Below are 9,209 nucleotides of genomic sequence, written 5' to 3' on the forward strand. Positions count from 1 at the left end.
AACAACATTCCTTTGCACTGAAATCGGTACATGTAATAATGTTAGGTACTACTACAAATGGTTGAAGTAATAGTGTGTTTTCCAAATATGTAACATTTCACAATCAGTAGTGTTGAAGCAGTTCATCACTGTTCCTTCTTTGAGAAATGCAGTTTTTACCCAAAATTCATACTTGTTCTTACAAGTTAGTTCACATGAAAAGTAGAGCAAATGCAGCATTTCAGGGAATCACTCCTACTCACGTGTTCAAATTCAACGCATTACTGAAGAAACAACATACATTCCTTTGTACTGAAAGAGGTACATGTAGTAATGTTAGGTACTACTACAAAATGTTGAAGTAACAGTGTGTTCTCCAAATATGTAACATTTCAGAGAATTAGTAGTGTTGAAGCAGTTCTCACTGTTCATTCTTTGAGAAATCCAATTTTTACCCAAAATTCATACTTGTTCTTACAAGTTAGTTCACATGAAAAGTAGAGAAAATGCAGCATTTCAGGGAATCACTCCTACTCAAGTGTTCAAACTGAAGGCATTACTGTAGAAACAACATACATTCCCTTGTAATCAAACAGGTACATGTAGTAATGTTAGGTAGTACTACAAAATGTTGAAGTAACAGTGTGTTCTCCAAATATGTAACATTTCACAGAGAATTAGTAGTGTTGAAGCAGTTCATCACTGTTCATTCTTTGAGAAATGCAGTTTTAGGCAAAATTCATACTTCTTCTTACAAGTTAGTTCACATGAAAAGGAGAGCAAATGCAGCATTTCAGTGAATCAATGCTACACAAGCGTTCAAACTGAACGCATTACTGTAAAAACAACGTACATTCCTTTGTACTGAAACAGGTACATGTAGTAATGTTAGGTACTATTACAAAATGTTGAAGTAACAGTGTGTTCTCCAAATATGTAACATTTCACAGAGAATTAGTAGTGTTGAAGCAGTTCATCACTGATCATTCTTTGAGAAATACAGTTTTTACCCAAAATACATACTTGTTCTTACAAGTTAGTTCACATGAAAAGGAGAGCAAATGCAGCATTTCAGTGAATCAATGCTACACAAGTGTTCAAACTGAAGGCATTACTGTAGAAACAACATACATTCCTTTGTACTGAAACAGGTACATGTAGTAATGATAGGTACTATTACAAAATGTTGAAGTAACAGTGTGTTCTCCAAATATGTAACATTTCACAGAGAATTAGTAGTGTTGAAGCAGTTCATCACTGTTCATTCTTTGAGAAATGCAGTTTTTACCCAAAATTCATACTTGTTCTTACAAGTTAGTTCACATGAAAAGTAGAGCAAATGCAGCATTTCAGGGAATCACTCCTACTCAAGTGTTCAAACTGAAGGCATTACTGTAGAAACAACATACATTCCCTTGTACTGAAACAGGTACATGTAGTAATGTTAGGTAGTACTACAAAATGTTGAAGTAACAGTGTGTTCTCCAAATATGTAACATTTCACAGAGAATTAGTAGTGTTGAAGCCGTTCATCACTGTTGATTCTTTGAGAAATGCAGTTTTTACCCAAAATTCATACTTGTTCTTACAAGTTAGTTCACATGAAAAAGGAGAGCAAATGCAGCATTTCAGTAATTCAATGCTACACAAGTGTTCAAACTCAACGCATTACTGTAGAAACAACATACATTCCTTTGTACTGAAAGAGGTACATGTAGTAATGTTAGGTACTATTACAAAATGTTGGGGTAACAGTGTGTTCTCCAAATATGCAACATTTCACAGAGAATTAGTAGTGTTGAAGCAGTTCATCACTGTTGATTCTTTGAGAAATGTTGAGTTTACCCAAAATACATACTTGTTCTTACAAGTTAGTTCACATGAAAAGGAGAGCAAATGCAGCATTTCAGTGAATCAATGCTACACAGTGTTCAAACTGAAGGCATTACTGTAGAAACAACATGCATTTCTTTGTACTGAAAGAGGTACATATAGTAATGATAGGTACTATTACAAAATGTTGAAGTAACAGTGTGTTCTCCAAATATGTAACATTTCACAGAGAATTAGTAGTGTTGAAGCAGTTCATCACTGATTATTCTTTGAGAAATGCAGTTTTTACCCAAAATTCATACTTGTTCTTACAAGTGAGTTCACATGAAAAGTAGAGCAAATGCAGCATTTCAGGGAATCACTCCTACTCAAGTGTTCAAACTGAAGGCATTACTGTAGAAACAACATACATTCCCTTGTACTGAAACAGGTACATGTAGTAATGTTAGGTACTACTACAAAATGTTGAAGTAACAGTGTGTTCTCCAAATATGTAAAATTTGACAGAGAATTAGTAGTGTTGAAGCAGTTCATCACTGTTCATTCTTTGAGAAATGCAGAGTTTACCCAAGATTCATACTTGTTCTTACAAGATAGTTCCCATGAAAATTAGAGCAAATGCAGCATTTCAGGGAATCAATGCTACACAATTGTTGAAACTGAACGCATACTGTAGTAACGAACCACATTCCTTTGCACTGAAACCGGTACATGTAATAATGTTAGGTACTACTACAAATGGTTGAAGTAATAGTGTGTTCTCCAAATATGTAACATTTCACAATCAGTAGTGTTGAAGCAGTTCATCACTGTTCCTTCTTTGAGAAATGCAGTTTTTACCCAAAATTCATACTTGTTCTTACAAGTTAGTTCACATGAAAAGTAGAGCAAATGGAGCATTTCAGGGAATCGCTCCTACTCACGTGTTCAAATTCAACGCATTACTGAAGAAACAACATACATTCCTTTGTACTGAAAGAGGTACATGTAGTAATGTTAGGTACTACTACAAAATGTTGAAGTAACAGTGTGTTCTCCAAATATGTAACATTTCACAGAGAATTAGTAGTGTTGAAGCAGTTCTCACTGTTCATTCTTTGAGAAATCCAGTTTTTACCCAAAATTCATACTTGTTCTTACAAGTTAGTTCACATGAAAAGTAGAGAAAATGCAGCATTTCAGGGAATCACTCCTACTCAAGTGTTCAAACTGAAGGCATTACTGTAGAAACAACATACATTCCTTTGTACTGAAACAGGTACATGTAGTAATGATAGGTACTATTACAAAATGTTGAAGTAACAGTGTGTTCTTCAAATATGTAACATTTCAAAGAGAATTAGTAGTGTTGAAGCAGTTCATCACTGATCATTCTTTGAGAAATGCAGTTTTTACCCAAAATTCATACTTGTTCTTACAAGTTAGTTCACATGAAAAGTAGAGCAAATGCAGCATTTCAGGGAATCACTCCTACTCAAGTGTTCAAACTGAAGGCATTACTGTAGAAACAACATACATTCCTTTGTACTGAAACAGGTACATGTAGTAATGTTAGGTAGAACTACAAAATGTTGAAGTAACAGTGTGTTCTCCAAATATGTAACATTTCACAGAGAATTAGTAGTGTTGAAGCCGTTCATCACTGTTGATTCTTTGAGAAATGCAGTTTTTACCCAAAATTCATACTTGTTCTTACAAGTTAGTTCACATTAAAAGAAGAGCAAAGGCAGCATATCAGTAATTCCATGCTACACAAGTGTTCAAACTCAACGCATTACTGTAGAAACAACATACATTCCTTTGTACTGAAAGAGGTACATGTAGTAATGTTAGGTACTATTACCAAATGTTGGGGTAACAGTGTGTTCTCCAAATATGTAACATTTCACAGAGAATTAGTAGTGTTGAAGCAGTTCATCACTGATCATTCTTTGAGAAATGCAGTTTTTACCCAAAATACATACTTGTTCTTACAATTTAGTTCACAGGAAAAGTAGAGCAAATGCAGCATTTCAGGGAATCACTCCTACTCAAGTGTTCAAACTGAAGGCATTACTGTAGAAACAACATACATTCCCATGTACTGAAACAGGTACATGTAGTAATGTTAGGTACTACTACAAATTGTGGAAGTAACAGTGTGTTGTCCAAATATGTAACATTTGACACAGAATCAGCAGTGTTGAAGCAGTTCATCACTGTTCATTCTTTGAGAAATGCACTTTTTACCCAAAATTCATACTTGTTCTTACAAGTTAGTTCACATGAAAAGGAGAGCAAATGCATCATTTCAGTGAGTCAATGCTACACAAGTGTTCAAACTGAAGGCATTACTGTAGAAACAACATGCATTCCTTTGTACTGAAAGAGGTACATGTAGTAATGATAGGTACTATTACAAAATGTTGAAGTAACAGTGTGTTCTCCAAATATGTAACATTTCACAGAGAATTAGTAGTGTTGAAGCAGTTCATCACTGTTCATTTTTTGAGAAATGCAGTTTTTACCCAAAATTCATACTTGTTCTTACAAGTTAGTTCACATGAAAAGTAGAGCAAATGCAGCATTTCAGGGAATCACTCCTACTCAAGTGTTCAAACTGAAGGCATTACTGTAGAAACAACATACATTCCCTTGTACTGAAAGAGGTACATGTAGTAATGTTAGGTACTACTACAAAATGTTGAAGTAACAGTGTGTTCTCCAAATATGTAAAATTTGACAGAGAATTAGTAGTGTTGAAGCAGTTCATCACTGTTCATTCTTTGAGAAATGCAGAGTTTACCCAAAATTCATACTTGTTCTTACAAGTTAGTTCCCATGAAAATTAGAGCAAATGCAGCATTTCAGGGAATCAATGCTACACAATTGTTGAAACTGAACGCATACTGTAGTAACGAACAACATTCCTTTGCACTGAAACCGGTACATGTAATAATGTTAGGTACTACTACAAATGGTTGAAGTAATAGTGTGTTCTCCAAATATGTAACATTTCACAATCAGTAGTGTTGAAGCAGTTCATCACTGTTCCTTCTTTGAGAAATGCAGTTTTTACCCAAAATTCATACTTGTTCTTACAAGTTAGTTCACATGAAAAGTAGAGCAAATGCAGCATTTCAGGGAATCGCTCCTACTCACGTGTTCAAATTCAACGCATTACTGAAGAAACAACATACATTCCATTGTACTGAAACAGGTACATGTAGTAATGTTAGGTAGTACTACAAAATGTTGAAGTAACAGTGTGTTCTCCAAATATGTAACATTTCACAGAGAATTAGTAGTGTTGAAGCCGTTCATCACTGTTGATTCTTTGAGAAATGCAGTTGTTACCCAAAATTCATACTTGTTCTTACAAGTTAGTTCACATTAAAGGGGAGCAAATGCAGCATCTCAGTAATTCAATGCTACACAAGTGTTCAAACTCAACGCATTACTGTAGAAACAACATACATTCCTTTGTACTGAAAGAGGTACATGTAGTAATGTTAGGTACTATTACAAAATGTTGGGGTAACAGTGTGTTCTCCAAATATGTAACATTTCACAGAGAATTAGTAGTGTTGAAGCAGTTCATCACTGTTCATTCTTTGAGAAATGCAGTTTTAGGCAAAATTCATACTTCTTCTTACAAGTTAGTTCACATGAAAAGGAGAGCAAATGCAGCATTGCAGTGAATCAATGCTGCACAAGGGTTCAAACTGAACGCATTACTGTAAAAACAACGTACATTCCTTTGTACTGAAACAGGTACATGTAGTAATGTTAGGTACTATTACAAAATGTTGAAGTAACAGTGTGTTCTCCAAATATGTAACATTTCACAGAGAATTAGTAGTGTTGAAGCAGTTCATCACTGATCATTCTTTGAGAAATGCAGTTTTTACCCAAAATTCATACTTGTTGTTACAAGTTAGTTCACATGAAAAGGAGAGCAAATGCAGCATTTCAGTGAATCAATGCTACACAAGTGTTCAAACTGAAGGCATTACTGTAGAAACAACATACATTCCTTTGTACTGAAACAGGTACATGTAGTAATGATAGGTACTATTACAAAATGTTGAAGTAACAGTGTGTTCTTCAAATATGTAACATTTCAAAGAGAATTAGTAGTGTTGAAGCAGTTCATCACTGATCATTCTTTGAGAAATGCAGTTTTTACCCAAAATTCATACTTGTTCTTACAAGTTAGTTCACATGAAAAGTAGAGCAAATGCAGCATTTCAGGGAATCACTCCTACTCAAGTGTTCAAACTGAAGGCATTACTGTAGAAACAACATACATTCCTTTGTACTGAAACAGGTACATGTAGTAATGTTAGGTAGAACTACAAAATGTTGAAGTAACAGTGTGTTCTCCAAATATGTAACATTTCACAGAGAATTAGTAGTGTTGAAGCCGTTCATCACTGTTGATTCTTTGAGAAATGCAGTTTTTACCCAAAATTCATACTTGTTCTTACAAGTTAGTTCACATTAAAAGAAGAGCAAAGGCAGCATATCAGTAATTCCATGCTACACAAGTGTTCAAACTCAACGCATTACTGTAGAAACAACATACATTCCTTTGTACTGAAAGAGGTACATGTAGTAATGTTAGGTACTATTACCAAATGTTGGGGTAACAGTGTGTTCTCCAAATATGTAACATTTCACAGAGAATTAGTAGTGTTGAAGCAGTTCATCACTGTTCATTTTTTGAGAAATGCAGATTTAGGCAAAATTCATACTTGTTCTTATAAGTTAGTTCACATGAAAAGGAGAGCAAATGCAGCATTTCAGTGAATCAATGCTACACAAGTGTTCAAACTGAACGCATTACTGGAAAAACAACGTACATTCCTTTGTACTGAAACAGGTACATGTAGTAATGATAGGTAGTATTACAAAATTTTGAAGTAACAGTGTGTTCTCCAAATATGTAACATTTCACAGAGAATTAGTAGTGTTGAAGCAGTTCATTACTGATCATTTTTTGAGAAATGCAGTTTTTACCCAAAATACATACTTGTCTTACAAGTTAGTTCACATGAAAAGGAGAGCAAATGCAGCATTTCAGTGAATCAATGCTACACATGTGTTCAAACTGAAGGCATTACTGGAAAAACAACGTACATTCCTTTGTACTGAAACAGGTACATGTAGTAATGTTAGGTACTATTACAAAATGTTGAAGTAACAGTGTGTTCTCCAAATATGTAACATTTCACAGAAAATTAGTAGTGTTGAAGCAGTTCATCACTGATCATTCTTTGAGAAATGCAGTTTTTACCCAAAATACATACTTGTTCTTACAAGTTAGTTCACATGAAAAGGAGAGCAAATGCAGCATTTCAGTCAATCAATGCTACACAAGTCTTCAAACTGAAGGCATTACTGTAGAAACAACATACATTCCTTTGTACTGAAAGAGGTTCATGTAGTAATGTTAGGTACTATTACAAAATGTTGGGGTAACAGTGTGTTCTCCAAATATGTAACATTTCACAGAGAATTAGTAGTGTTGAAGCAGTTCATCACTGTTCATTCTTTGAGAAATGCAGTTTTAGGCAAAATTCATACTTCTTCTTACAAGTTAGTTCCCATGAAAAAGGAGAGCAAATGCAGCATTTCAGTGAATCAATGCTACACAAGTGTTCAAACTGAAGGAATTACTGTAGAAACAACATACATTCCTTTGTACTGAAACAGGTACATGTAGTAATGATAGGTACTATTACAAAATGTTGAAGTAACAGTGTGTTCTCCAAATATGTAACATTTCACAGAGAATTAGTAGTGTTGAAGCAGTTCATCACTGTTCATTCTTTGAGAAATGCAGTTTTTACGCAAAATTCATACTTGTTCTTACAAGTTAGTTCCCATGAAAAGTAGAGCAAATGCAGCATTTCAGTGAATCAATGCTACACAAGTGTTCAAACTGAAGGCATTACTGTAGAAACAACATACATTCCCTTGTACTGAAACAGGTACATGTAGTAATGTTAGGTACTACTACAAAATGTTGAAGTAACAGTGTGTTCTCCAAATATGTAACATTTGACAGAGAATTAGTAGTGTTGAAGCAGTTCATCACTGTTCATTCTTTGGAGAAATGCAGAGTTTACCGAAAATTCATACTTGTTCTTACAAGTTAGGTCCCATGAAAATTAGAGCAAATGCAGCATTTCAGGGAATCAATGCTACACAATTGTTGAAACTGAACGCATACTGTAGTAACGAACAACATTCCTTTGCACTGAAACCGGTACATGTAATAATGTTAGGTACTACTACAAATGGTTGAAGTAATAGTGTGTTCTCCAAATATGTAACATTTCACAATCAGTAGTGTTGAAGCAGTTCATCACTGTTCCTTCTTTGAGAAATGCAGTTTTTACCCAAAATTCATACTTGTTCTTACAAGTTAGTTCACATGAAAAGTAGAGCAAATGCAGCATTTCAGGGAATCGCTCCTACTCACGTGTTCAAATTCAACGCATTACTGAAGAAACAACATACATTCCATTGTACTGAAACAGGTACATGTAGTAATGTTTGGTAGTACTACAAAATGTTGAAGTAACAGTGTGTTCTCCAAATATGTAACATTTCACAGAGAATTAGTAGTGTTGAAGCCGTTCATCACTGTTGATTCTTTGAGAAATGCAGTTTTTACCCAAAATTCATACTTGTTCTTACAAGTTAGTTCACATGAAAAGTAGAGCAAATGCAGCATTTCAGTGAATCAATGCTACACAAGTGTTCAAACTGAATGCATTACTGTAGAAACAACATACATTCCTTTGTACTGAAAGAGGTACATGTAGTAATGTTAGGTACTATTACAAAATGTTGGGGTAACAGTGTGTTCTCCAAATATGTAACATTTCACAGAGAATTAGTAGTGTTGAAGCCGTTCATCACTGTTGATTCTTTGAGAAATGCAGTTTTTACCCAAAATTCATACTTGTTCTTACAAGTTAGTTCACATGAAAAGTAGAGCAAATGCAGCATTGCAGTGAATCAATGCTGCACAAGGGTTCAAACTGAACGCATTACTGTAAAAACAACGTACATTCCTTTGTACTGAAACAGGTACATGTAGTAATGTTAGGTACTATTACAAAATGTTGAAGTAACAGTGTGTTCTCCAAATATGTAACATTTCACAGAGAATTAGTAGTGTTGAAGCAGTTCATCACTGATCATTTTTTGAGAAATGCAGTTTTTACCCAAAATACATACTTGTCTTACAAGTTAGTTCCCATGAAAAGGAGAGCAAATGCAGCATTTCAGTGAATCAATGCTACACAAGTGTTCAAACTGAAGGCATTACTGTAGAAACAACATACATTCCTTTGTACTGAAACAGGTACATGTAGTAATGATAGGTACTATTACAAAATGTT

The sequence above is a fragment of the Phyllostomus hastatus genome, unplaced genomic scaffold (assembly GCF_019186645.2).
Source record: "Phyllostomus hastatus isolate PE091 unplaced genomic scaffold, TTU_PhHast_1.1 phas_scaffold_60, whole genome shotgun sequence".
NCBI classification, from domain to species: domain Eukaryota; kingdom Metazoa; phylum Chordata; class Mammalia; order Chiroptera; family Phyllostomidae; genus Phyllostomus; species Phyllostomus hastatus.